Raw genomic sequence first — 13334 nt, 5'->3', positions numbered from 1 at the left:
AGTGCTGTGCAGCAACATCTAGGTGACATCGATCATAAATTATTTCCGCGTTGTTGTCAATTATCAAAAACTTAGGGTGAATAATATGTGAATGATGTTTCATTACTGACATTTAGATCACCACATTAATTTGTTTTCGTAGTAAAATTCATGCATTGTCGTTTGGATTTCCGAATAAAAAAAGGCAATTGTAAATGTACATTATACACCTGCAAATGTAATCAATATTCTCATATTGAGAAAGTTCAGTAACTCGGGAACTATCAGTCCCCGAGGGTATCATCAGCTCACTAGTCATGCAGTACTTTGGTACTGACATGATTTAACAAACTTTACTAAATATGTTTGTCCCTTTATAAATTTTGAAATTATTAAGAAACTAAGGTTTCAACTCCTCAGACAAAGTTGGCTTTAGATGAATTTGGCTATTTAGTTGAGGTATTTTTGACATATTACTATTCAACGGTGTCGGTACTTATACATCTTCTGATTTCAAATGTTTGGTTTTGAGCGTTCCTGATGAAAGTAAATCCAGAAAAAGCGCTTCGAACGCAAGAAATGATTAAATGTGTTGTTTTCAATTTTTTTTTCAGTAACACGTGGGTTGTGACCATAAACACATAGCGGCTTGATAGTTGTTTGCCTTGAACGTCCATCGACACATATAACATGGCTTTTTGCGTGTTCCGTACGAGAACGGATACCGATCTAATACTTTTACTTAGCCTGGGGACTATGATAAGAACCAAGAAACACTTTACTTCTCTCAATTTTAATACAATGCCATGCTTCTGCACTGGCAGACGACAACTAACTTAATAATTTAAACATGTTCTACCTTTTTGGACCAAAGAGCTAAATTGTGTGAGGCAGTCCCGAAAACCAGAAGACACAAAGTAGGAATATAATACATTAAATAGAATAGAAGGTAGGTCGACCGATAAGAAGGCGAAACCTTTGGATTGACCCCCAAAGCGTTAGAAATTCATTGTCCAGTTTTCAGTTGAAATTAATTTAAAAGTAAGTATGTTTGATTAGGACGGACACTGTCACACCTTTTCAAGGTAGATAGTTTGACTTCGCAACAATATTTTGGTATTTATGTCAGTCAACAGAAACATTATAGATTATAAACTTCCGTGTACATCTTGTTTCTTCAGTCTCTTTCCACTTTTTGTTAATCAAAATTTAATTCGTAAATAAAGCATTATCTTCAAAGTGAGTACTAAAACACTTTATCAATGTAAGCATCGGTGCAATTTTCCCAGTACAAAATCAATAGACAGTGTAATAATTCCTGGTACAAAATCACTAGTGTAATAATTTCTGGTTCAAAGCGTCTGTGAAGACATTCCGTTTATTTTGTACATTTGTTTACATAAATCAGCTACATTTGTATGCAAGTATTTGTTTATTCAAATACCCCCAAAAAAATCAAGCCCCATTTTTTCTATATTTCCTCTTTAAAAAATTCTCTTTAGAATCTTATCAAGAGTGGTGGATATTTTACACCGGACCTGGATTAGCGATTTTTTATTGGTGTAAAAAAACACTAGGAATTTTCATCCTCCGGATAAAGTATACTGACGGAATAAAACCACTGTTAAACAAACATGCCTGCTATTGTTTCATGAATATCCTGTGTTGTTCTATTATACTTATTTCATTAATTGTTTTGTTCCTATAGGTCTTTTTTAAAATGAATCTCGCACTTTTATATATATACATATATTATTTTATCTTCTTGAAATAAAATTTTACCATTTATCCGGATTCAGTTATCTCTCTTCCCCTATATTTACAAATTTCGTTAGTCCTCAATTTCCAAAGTAGTATTACCATGCAGTCAAGTTTAAATAACTTTTGGGGATCTCTATCCTTAGTGTATTCATGATGTCTGACATAACAATCACCATTAGAGAACACATGTACCAAAATCATTAAATTTCGATACAAAATATAAAAAAGCGAAAGATCTCATAGGAAACAACTATAATTCAATGCACACTTTACTCGCGTCCATGTGAAAGACGGGTATGGTTTTCTCGTCCACGTAAAAGACCAGCATGGTGTTCTTGTTCATGTGAAGGACCGGCTTTGTGTATGTTGCCACGTAAAGGAACAACAAGGGGAGTTTGTGGCCATGTGCAATACCAGTATTATGTTCCTGGCCATGTAAAAAGTCGTTATAGTGAAATGGAACTATATATAAATTTGCTGACTGCCTGTTATTTCCCTATATAATGACGTTATTGATATGAAGGCTTTACTGCTGGGCTTTGATCATACAACAATGAGTGTACGATAGCTTTGCTACTTTTCGCTAATCTACACAAATTTATGTATGAAGGATTTGATACTGTTCATTGAGCATACAGCTATTGAGATATGAGACATTTGCTACTGGACGTTAAACATATATCCCAATAAGTGAGTTTTTCGTACTGAATATATACGAAATATTTGCTACTGGACGTTGAGCATATAACAAATTACTGATGTATCGTCCTAAATATGTATGAACGATTTGATATTGGACACTAACCATACAACGATTAGTTGAAAGCCAATAACTAATAAAACATCATGTATCTATAACTAACATATAAATTAAAAAATGAATTGACAATGGAAATGGAAATGGAAATGGGGAAAAGGTCAATGACACAACAACCCGACCAAAGAGCGGATAATTGCCGAAGGTCACCAATGGGTCATCAATGCAGCGAGAAAGTCCTTTACCCGGAGGTGGGCCTCATCTGGCCCCTACATACAAATGTGTACTAGTACAGTGAAAATGGACGTCTTAATAAACTCCAAAACATATTTAAATGAACTAAAATAAAATTAGAAAAAACAAACAAGACTAGCAAGGGCCAAAGGCTCCTGATTTGGGACAAGCGCAAAAAAGCGGCGGGGTTCAACGTGTTTTGTGCGTACACATCAATTAGTACACATCCAACACCCAATAGATTTTATGTTTGCTTCTTGAATCAGCTCTATTCTACAAGATACCATAATTAAGGGAAGTAATTCTTAATTGATCAAATTGAGTGAATCCTAAGCGTTAACTTGGTATACAAAAAAGTAAAATCACACAAATACTTAACTCCAAAGAAAATTCAAAATGGAAGTCCCTAATCAAATAGCAAAATCAAAAGCGCAAACATATCAAACGAATGGATAACAACTGTCATATTCCTGACTTGGTACAGACATTTTCTTAAATAAAAAAATGGTGGATTGTACCTGGTTTTATAGCTAGCTAAACCCCTCACCAGTCGGCAGTAAAACCCGTGCAACAGCAGGGCGTCCGTTGTGCTGTGTCGGATGTATAAATTTGTATTGACGTTTGGTCAGAGTTAGAAGTTAAATCAGATGCATCATGTAGATAGATAATACCACCGTCTCTCTTTTCTAAAGAACCCTTGCGAAAACTCGTTGATGTGGTCTTTCGATACTCATAACTTTCTTTACATGTGTCCAAACAATTGCTCAGTAACATTCTAGAATTTTGTTGTAAAAGAAAATTTCTTATTTTAACATAATACAATATTGCCAACAAAAATTTGTGCAGCCACTTCCACTGTGCAATTTCCCTCGATATCTATTTGGTACATTTATGATTTCTGAAAGTAACCTGAATAACATAAGATGACATTTGTAGATTGATTGATTGATTGATTGTAAGTTACTTCACGTTACAGTAACTATGGTTTCATATATATGCATGTTCAGGAAGAACACCAATTAATAGTTAATACAACACGTGAGTGTCTGGATTTGGAATTCTTTAAGGTTGTTTTTCTCTATTCTTTATATTTCAGGACCTCATTCTATATTCTTTAGTTTGTAACGTTGGCCTATTTTTCTCATTTCTTAATTTTTTTGGGGTCCTTTAGTCTGCACATTTTCCTCATTATTTTCTATTACTTAACCCCATCCAGACCCTTATACTTGGGTCAGTCGTGCATTAGAAGGTCGACCGTGTTGACCAATAGAAAAAGAGCAATGTGTATGAGGACAAACATTTAGATTATCGAAGGGTACCCATAAACGAGTGCTTTTAAGGGTTCTTCAAAATACATTGAGGGTGGTACTATCTCTTCTTCATGGTACATTTGATTTAACACTAAAACTCTGACCGTACGTGACCACAAATGTTTACAACACACAAAACACAACGGACGCCTACTTTGGCATGGGTTTAACTGCCGGTTGTATGTCCAGTTATATAATTATGTAATCCTTTGGATTTACTCAATTTGACCAATTAGGAGTTACTTCCCTTAATGATGATATCTTTTAGAATAGATTGATAACATGATGTTGTATCATTATTGGCTTTGAGCAAGCTGTCAGTCAGTACGAGTACTTTCAGATCTGTCTTTTGTGTTAATACCCTACTACGTCCGGTCTGTGCTGCTGGGTTTTTTTTTGTATTTACTGCATTGTATCGATCTGATGAGTTAAGCCCTTTTCAACTGATTGATAAAGTTTGTTCTCATATTTTAACACGACTGTCCAAGGCTAAAGGAGTGTTTGTGACATCAAATATATTTAACCCCGCTACAGTCTATATGTGCCTGTCAAATGTCAAGAACTTGGTATATTGTATTGAGTGGTTGTCGTTTATTACTGTTTCGAATTGTTGTTTCGTTTATTTTTTATTGTTTGTCCTTGTGATATGTCGTTACACCACTGTCTAAGGTTAAGAGGGTGTGTCGCCACCATCCAACACGTTTATAATCCTGGTACTTATGTGTCTGCCACAAGTTAGGAGCTTGTAGTTTTAGATTTTGTGAATATTTTTTAGGAATTAGGCTGTAAGTTTTCTCAGTTGAAAAGTTTCAAATTTGCATGTCGAGGCCTTTGTAGAAGTCTATTAAAAGGACCAACCAGAAAATCTTATTTACACCAGAATGACGATACAAAGCAGATAAGGGAGACAAATTATATAAGTCTAAAAATTTGCATAACGGTACTAATATAAGATGGTATTATACGAAGATGTAGCCAGTCAAGGTCGATAAAAACTTCCATTTGTTGATGTTGATATTAAATCATTTCGTGACAAACATTTCGGCGTAACAAATAGCATTCGTCAGTGTCAATAATTTTAACAATACTGTGTCTATGTGTAAAATAGGTCAATAATAAAGGTAAGGTTTGGTCTATTGATTAAATCCAAAATCTTGAACATCATAATATAAACAAAACTCGCAACTCAAATATATGTCACTTTGAATATTTACATCCATAAATTGGTGAAGAAATAAAATTGTTAGTATTTCTTATTGATGATGTTTGGATGACGTATATTTAGTTCCTTTATCCAAAAGCTTTCCCGAATCTGTCGCTTGGCAGCAATCCAGTGAATGTTCTGTTCAATCACATGTATTTCAATGCGGTTATCGATTAAGTGACCCCACTATCTGAAATTCTTGAGAAATTGGAGAATTGGCTTCTAAGATATATCACTCCTTTGCAATTGGCCATTGAGGCGTTTCTAGAAAGACTGTTTTGACTGACCAACATATTGGAGGTCACAAACCGAACATTCTAGTATTTAAATAGCATTCATACTTTTGCAGGTAACATTGCAAAATATTTTGTAGTTATTTTTGGTTGCCTTACTGTGAATATTTGATGAATGATGCATCTGTAGGCAGCATTTGCAGCGTTTTTTATCACACGAACGATATTCTCTAGCAGTTATTCTATTATAAGACACTTCAGCCCGCACCAGCATTTTTTTAATTTTGTTAAAATACTTATAATGAAGATACCAAGAATCAATACAAAATACAAATATCAATAGCTGTATTGTTTTGTCCTTCACACGTTCCTATCGCCAGATAAAGATAGTTCAATACAAAGCACTGTTAAATATTATCATTGCAATATAAACCGATTCATTTATTGTGAAGATTAAGTACTGACAAGTAATAGCTTTTCTAAAAAGCTTGCCGTATTTTAGCTGATTATATTGAGATCAGTGGTTTGTGAGTAGTTTATTTTTATTGGAATATTGCACTTCAAGCAATATGAAAACATGCGCTTTTTTCTACTAATTTGTCTACTAATTTGTCATTTTTGGTGTATTATTGGTCTACCCGTGTTATAATGGAAGGAGATTTTATAAAATTGAGAATGGAAATGGGGAATGATATTATAATAAAATGTATTCTGTGTCTATAATCAACTTGATAAAAATAGCATATAACCTACAAGTACTTTTGAGGATTACTACTTGACAAAATGGACAACAACAGAAGGAAGAGGCGGATCCAGAGGGGGATGTATAAGGCGTACACCCCCCCCCCCCTTTTTGCTCATTTTTTTTTAAATGATTAATCATACTAGACTATGTGAACTTTGCGATTTCCTGTGTACTCTATTTTTTTATATTGATGTGACAATTCTTTACTTATAAAGATATTTTTGGCTGGAATTTACTGATTGTCAAAGTAATGTGATTCGCTATGGTAGAGTTGACCAGTGCTTCGAAAAACGTCACTCAGTTGTTTTGAAATTCAAATTACAGTAACACATTGCTAAGTCTGAGGATGACAATCATGACACCTTCAAAGCGACATAGGATTGAGCAAGAACGTATTGACTTCTATTTAACTATTCCACCGAACAGGAAGTAATACTCTATAGACTATAACACTCTCATGAAAAAATTCTGAGGCAATATTATTTACCTACGAGAACATGTTTAACCCCAAATGCCATTGTCATGATTGATTGAATATATAAAAGTGCTGCTTTGCGTTGAAGACTAAACTCCAACCTTTAATAATTTACTTTTATAAATTGTGACTTGGATAGACAGTTGTCTTTGGTACTTACATACATGTATATGAGATCCAGTTGTATCTATCTACAAGATTGAGCACACATTTTTTTGTAATAAATTTAAAACATAATTATTTCTATAATATCTGATAATATGTATCAGTTATTTGTGATTTTTCATTTGATGTGTACTCTCTGATAATCTGATAATGTCAGTTTCAGCATGATCAGTTGATTGGTTGTGATAGAAAAAAATGGGGCAGTTTGCAATTGTCATGTGCAGGTACACCACATGTGGATCTTCTTTCCCCTCTCATTTATAAAATTGTGCATGATATCTATCACAGAAATGCCCCAGAATTTTGGTAAATGAAACACTTGTCATATTAAATTAAAGTCAGGGGTGGAATTAAAAGTGTTTTTCAGGGGCCTGGGCCATCCCTTTTGTAGGAAAAATTTGTTTTTTTTTATAGGGAATCACTGAAGCATGACTGGAGTTGGCCCCTTCTTAGGCAGTCAGTGGGCTCTCGCTTATGAAAATTTCTGGATCCACCACTAAAAGTTTGAGTATAGTTAGATAAGAATTTTATATATGACATATTATGTTGAAATTTGCACAGATAATGAATGAAAAATAGAGTAAATTAAAAAATAGGAACTATTATTAAAAGCTTTCCTTGCTTATTCACAAGGACGTATAATATCCTCCATGCTATTCCAATCTTAGTTTCTATTCATACATACATGTAGTCTGGTGCTGTTCTAAGTAGTTTTCTTTTTTCTGTTTCTTGAGAAGTATTTCTTTTACCTGTTCAGTCACTGTAAAGTGTTACAATTCCTATTTAAACGCAACACATAAATAGTGACCAAAAAGGTACAGCTATCAAATGAGAGAAGCTAGAAAAAAGTAAAATGTATACATTTTAAACATTTTTGTAGGACCATGAAAATGGGGTATATAGATAGATATGCATAAAGAGACCATAGAACAAATAAGCAAACAAATTCAAAGGAGATATACAAGTACATGTAACATGAATTATTATTATTAAAAAAAAGCCATGGCCAGAGACCCCAAACTTGACAGCATTTGGTGTTGAACAGGTAAAATGTTTGCATTGACAATAAATATAGCCTTTGTTTCACCCAGGTCGCCTTTCCCTAAATCAGCTATATTAAAGGTAACCACATATTTCTGGGCCGGGTTGAAAAATAAATGAAAATGACTTTGAAAAAAGCTTATAGAAAGACACCAAATTTGGGAGACATCTATTAAAATGTTTGAAATAATAAGAAAGTTGACAAGAAATAAGCTTTTTCAGATAATATACAGACTATTGCAGTCAGCCTCCTGAAATGTTTGCTTATACACTTTGCTTTCCTATAATGATTTAAGATCAGTGTGATAGTTTTCATGAAGAACACTGAGCGTACAGGTATTATGACGAGATAAATGTTGTGTTATGTGAACATATATTTGTTCCGCATAATACTTGTTCCCCCTGGAACAAAACTATGGATAATAAAAGTTCTTGGGATCAAACATTACATAATATTATTTCCACCTTCATAAGATATTTTCCTGGAACTAAAATGTCATATGATTTCATAATATTTGTTCCTTTAAACAAAAAGTGTCATTTGATTTTTTACACCTGCTTACCTCTTAATTAATGTTCACTTCACATGACATTTACCTGTACATATTTTTAATATTTTATTACTGCATGCTGCACTGTGATCATATAATAAATATTTCTGGAACTTTAATTATTTAATAACCATGATAACTATTCCTGCAACATTTGTAATATATCCATTATTCCAATATGCCTGGAACTTTTATAATATAACTAATATTCCTAGAACTTTTATAATATAACAAATATTCCTAGAACTTTTTATAATATAACAAATTTTCCTGGAACTTTTATAATATAACAAATATTCCTGGAACTTTTATTATATAAAACATGGTCCATGATATTTATTCCAAAGAACATTTAGCATATAACAAAAGTTCCATTGGGAACTTTCCTTATGTAATATTTTATCCTTTTTGAAGGAAATTTTCTTATAGCATTGGATAAAATATTATATAAGGAAAGTTCCCAATGGAACTTTTGTTATATGCTAAAAGTTCTTTGGAACAAATATTATGGGGGAACTTATATTCTGTCACATTACATGTATCTACCCAAATAAGTAAAATATGAAAATTCTAGCCTCCAAAACCTGTGATTGATCTCCTGATTTATATCTCATCACTCTATGCAGATGCTGTGTGAAAAAAAAATTGACTAAACAGTATGCTTCTATCCATTGAGTTGATTTGTTATTAATTATTTTACTTTGAATACACCTTATTGCTACAATATGAATATGTCCACCATTACAAACTGTACATGTACATCACAAATATTCCATGTAAAATTTTGATGTTTTAATACAAAATATATGATGCCACAATGGAAAAGTAATTGTTGTACATGTATGACGTTAATGGTTTAAGAACGGACAGATTCTTAGGTCAGGTGGGACAATAAGGGGGAAGGGGGCGACTTCTCCAGTCATGCTTCAGTGATTCCCTAGATAATCAACCAAATAGTAATGTTTGTTACGAAAAAATATACTAAGTGCAAGACCTGATGATGTGAATAAATTGAAATCAGACATATCAAATGAAATTTTCAGTGCTTTTGATATATCAATGGGCAATCTGATGAGTTAAGACTTTTTTGACTGATTTTTATAATTCGTTCTTATGTTGTACTGTTATACATGTACCACTGTCCAAGGTTTGGGGGAGGATCAGAATCCCGCTAACATGTTTACCACGCCACATTATTTATGTATGTGTCTGTCCCAAGTCAGGAGCCTATAACTCAGTGGTTGTTGTTTGTTTATGTGTTACATATTTGTTTTCATTCATTTTTTTATATAAATAAGGCTGTTGGTTTTCTGGTTTGAATTGTTTTACATGTCATATCAGGGCCTTTATAGCTGACTATGTTGTATAGATTTTGATCATCATTGACCTATAGTTGTTCATGTCTGTGTCATTTTGGTCTCTTGTAGACAGTTGTCTCATGGGCAATCATACCACATCTTCTTTTTTTATAATGACTGCTGATCACCACTGATCATACTGGGACTATTATGGTCCAACAACCAGTGGCGGATCCAGAAATTTTCATGAGTGCAGGCCCACCAAATTTCCCAAAAAAGGATTGCATGCCCCCTGGGCCCCTTCTAAATCAGTCTCCCTACAGCTACAAAGAATAAATTATCAGGTACGAGTACATCAAAGATCATTAAACTATCTACCCCACATGCAAACATGTATTTGGGAGTTCACTGTATTGCAAGTTTTTTTTGGGGTTCGAAGGATCGTATAAATGATTGCATTGGGGGTCATTGTCAAAATATAGAGCTGTGCATTGTAAAAAGATAAATTATATAATTTGCAACAGCTGACACTATAGTATCATATAGTGCACTGAAACCCTTGCAAATAACAATACACAGTGGTGCTTGGTGTAGGCTTCTTTGCACATAAGAAACCATATTGCTCACCTTGTAATTTTTGTATTCTTCTATAATCAAGGATTTGTATAGTAATATAATAAGTATCGTCGGATTTGTTTATTTACATCAGAAATCAATGAAGCGATGAATGCTGGAAACGAAATTACATCTTCGGTAAATTCCGTGATTCTAATATTTTAATTTCTAATCAATATGTCCAAGCAAGGATTTGTATAGTAAGAAGGATTGGAATCTCGTGGGCTTTTGCATAGACTGTAGTATAATATCTAACTCGAATAATTACAGCGCCCCCTTACGGTCATTGTCCTCCAGAGGATGGAGAGTTAATGGAGTGATCGAAGTGATCGTAATATAACGACTGGATTATTCGGGTTATATAATATCTTCTGCGGCGCGAGATTTTGTGAGATTACCCGTGATGCATTTGGAAAATGCTAAACTAGCTCTGATTAATGGCTGACATTTGCATCACCTAAACAAATAGACATCGATATGTAAGTATCTACAATCTATATTTATCAAATATTATGCTTGAAATAAGAAGTTTAAAATGGTTCTGGTGTTATGAATAACTTTACGATCGCAGTAAGAATACACGGCTCCATAGAATTAATTTGCATATTGACCGAAGTGACCTCACCCTATCCCGCCTATTGGGCGGTCCTATCATCATTTTCTATTTTCATACTCCTTCCTCAAAAAACGGAGATGAGTGATAAAATTTATATTTTCTGATAGATATATGATTTCTTCGTGTATTGAGTAACTTTCGTAGTGATTGATGCATTAGTTTTCCTATTTTTTTACGTTTCTTTGAGTTGATTACAACAAAAATGGCGTTTTGGAGCGAAAATGGGGGTGGCTTGGGAAAAATGAATAAAGTTCTTCAATTGGCCTAGATTAATGTTCAAACATGTTTACAAACGTAAAACATTGGTGATAAAGTGTATTGAAGAAAGCTCAAACCGCTAAATAAGGGAATGGTGATATTTTTCTGTCTTTAAACATCAATGTGGTTCTCAGATGAATCGCAATTTACCAGGCCTAAATTGGGAGGGGATCCAGTTGTCATAATAATCTGTAGTCCAAATAATTATGACGTCTTGAAAGGCTATTATAATTTTTTTCTTTGACGCCTTACATCGACGATGTAAGGCGTCAAAGAAAAAAATTATAATAGCCTTTCAAGACGTCATAATTATTTGGACTAAATAATCTGATACTTCCTTCCTGTTTATACCGAAATGAAATCGTTAAACCATGTGTTTTGAAATAGTTTTACATCAATTTTAACTAGCCATGTTCCATAGAAAACTCCATAGATTTGCCTTTGCAGATGTGGAAAGGGACAATGCATGGATGCATGGATGGTAATATTTTCAAATGTTCAGCCCAGTGTTTACTAGTCCAAATAATTATGACGTCTTGAAAGGCTATTATAATTTTTTTCTTTGACGCCTTAATTATGTCGATGTAAGGCGTCAAAGAAAAAAATTATAATAGCCTTTCAAGACGTCATAATTATTTGGACTAAGTGTTTACCAGCATCATGGTATTGTGAACGTACATTGTGTACAAATGAATGTACATTTTTACTGACATCAAAATAATAATACACCAACACAGCTCATCTACTTTAATGCCTTTAATGATGTATGGGTAGTGCTGTTTTGGTCTTCATTATAAATCACTGCCCCCCTTTTATTATGCATGTTATTATTATGGACTCCCTTCTTCTCTATCTGGGGGGTCTCTTTGGGGGGTTCCAATCCTGGATCCCGCTTATCGTTATGTCAGATTCCCGTATCCCACTTACACTATGTACGTAAGCAATTCTCATTTTTTTGTCATTTCCCGGGTCCCGCTAGACCTCATTTCCCGTTTTCACGCCGCAATAATTTCACTTTCACGTGTCCCGCTTACAAAAAATCAGCAATCCTGCGTCACGCTTAGACCCCAATGAGACCCACTATCTGTTTATACCACATATCACATGCATTACAAATTTTTAATTATGGCATTTTGCTAGGCTAAATAATGTTTTCCTGCAACAACTTCAAATCCAACAATGCAATGAAAGATTTTTTCCTGCAATGGCGTCAAAGCAAATAATTAAAATAGCAAGACATCATAATTTTTGTTAAACCTGTGCATTACAAATGTACCCGAGTTTTATCTTTTCTAGACCGAACTGCTCTAAACTATACTTCAGCCAAGTCCAGTTAGAGTTTTATATATATAATATATAAAGGATATTCTGTTATCTAACATTTATTCCTTTTATTGTTATTTTTGATTTTTTGTTTGTTTGCGACATCTTTTGATCCTACAATATTGCAAAATATTTTATTTTAAAACAATAGAAACATTGCTACAAATATAAATTATTCCTGAATTTGCATAAACCCATAGAAATCTAACATAAATTTTGCAAATATAATTATTCGAGCAGAGATCTTGAGGTAGTATTGCTATTGTTAACGACATATTTGATATTGGAATTGTTTAAGCCATATGATATTGTATTATTATTGCCACATGTAACTATATTACACCTTTTTTTCAGTATTTTCCAAAATGCTCAAACTGGTGAATGTTAAGAAGAAAAGTCTAGGCACAAGGATTCAAGTCCCCAAAAAAGTCTAAGCAGTTGTGTGCAAACAGCAGTTGGCCATTCATGCACTTATCATGTGGACTAACATATATACATGATATATATGGCATGCCTTCAAATAGAAATAGAAATACTAGTGTACAACTGAATGCCACTTTTGACCAGAACGTTCCTCTGAATATCATTTATGGAGGATATACCAACAATGTTTCATTGGATCATTAACATTTAATCTCTTCTACCTAAACTTGAAAGCTACGCTTTGTGTGTAGGGAACTTTGATAGTGACTTGATAGATGATCATGTGATACCTGGGTTAAATTGGATTATTTCTATATTTTAATATAAAAATAAATCATTGAACATC

At 33.5% G+C, this 13334-nt stretch overlaps 1 long non-coding RNA gene across 1 annotated transcript; it reads left to right on the top strand.

Moving 5' to 3' along the window:
- Positions 1–10755: 10755 nt before the first annotated feature.
- LOC139499357 (uncharacterized) lies at positions 10756–13334 on the top strand. Its single transcript, XR_011658164.1, has 2 exons — positions 10756–10847; positions 12920–13334. It is a non-coding gene; the product is annotated as an uncharacterized lncRNA (long non-coding RNA).

The sequence above is a fragment of the Mytilus edulis genome, chromosome 12 (assembly GCF_963676685.1).
Source record: "Mytilus edulis chromosome 12, xbMytEdul2.2, whole genome shotgun sequence".
Classification (NCBI taxonomy): domain Eukaryota; kingdom Metazoa; phylum Mollusca; class Bivalvia; order Mytilida; family Mytilidae; genus Mytilus; species Mytilus edulis.
The sequence above is the reverse complement of the archived record's forward strand: the minus strand, read 5'-3'. Positions and strand labels throughout refer to the sequence as shown.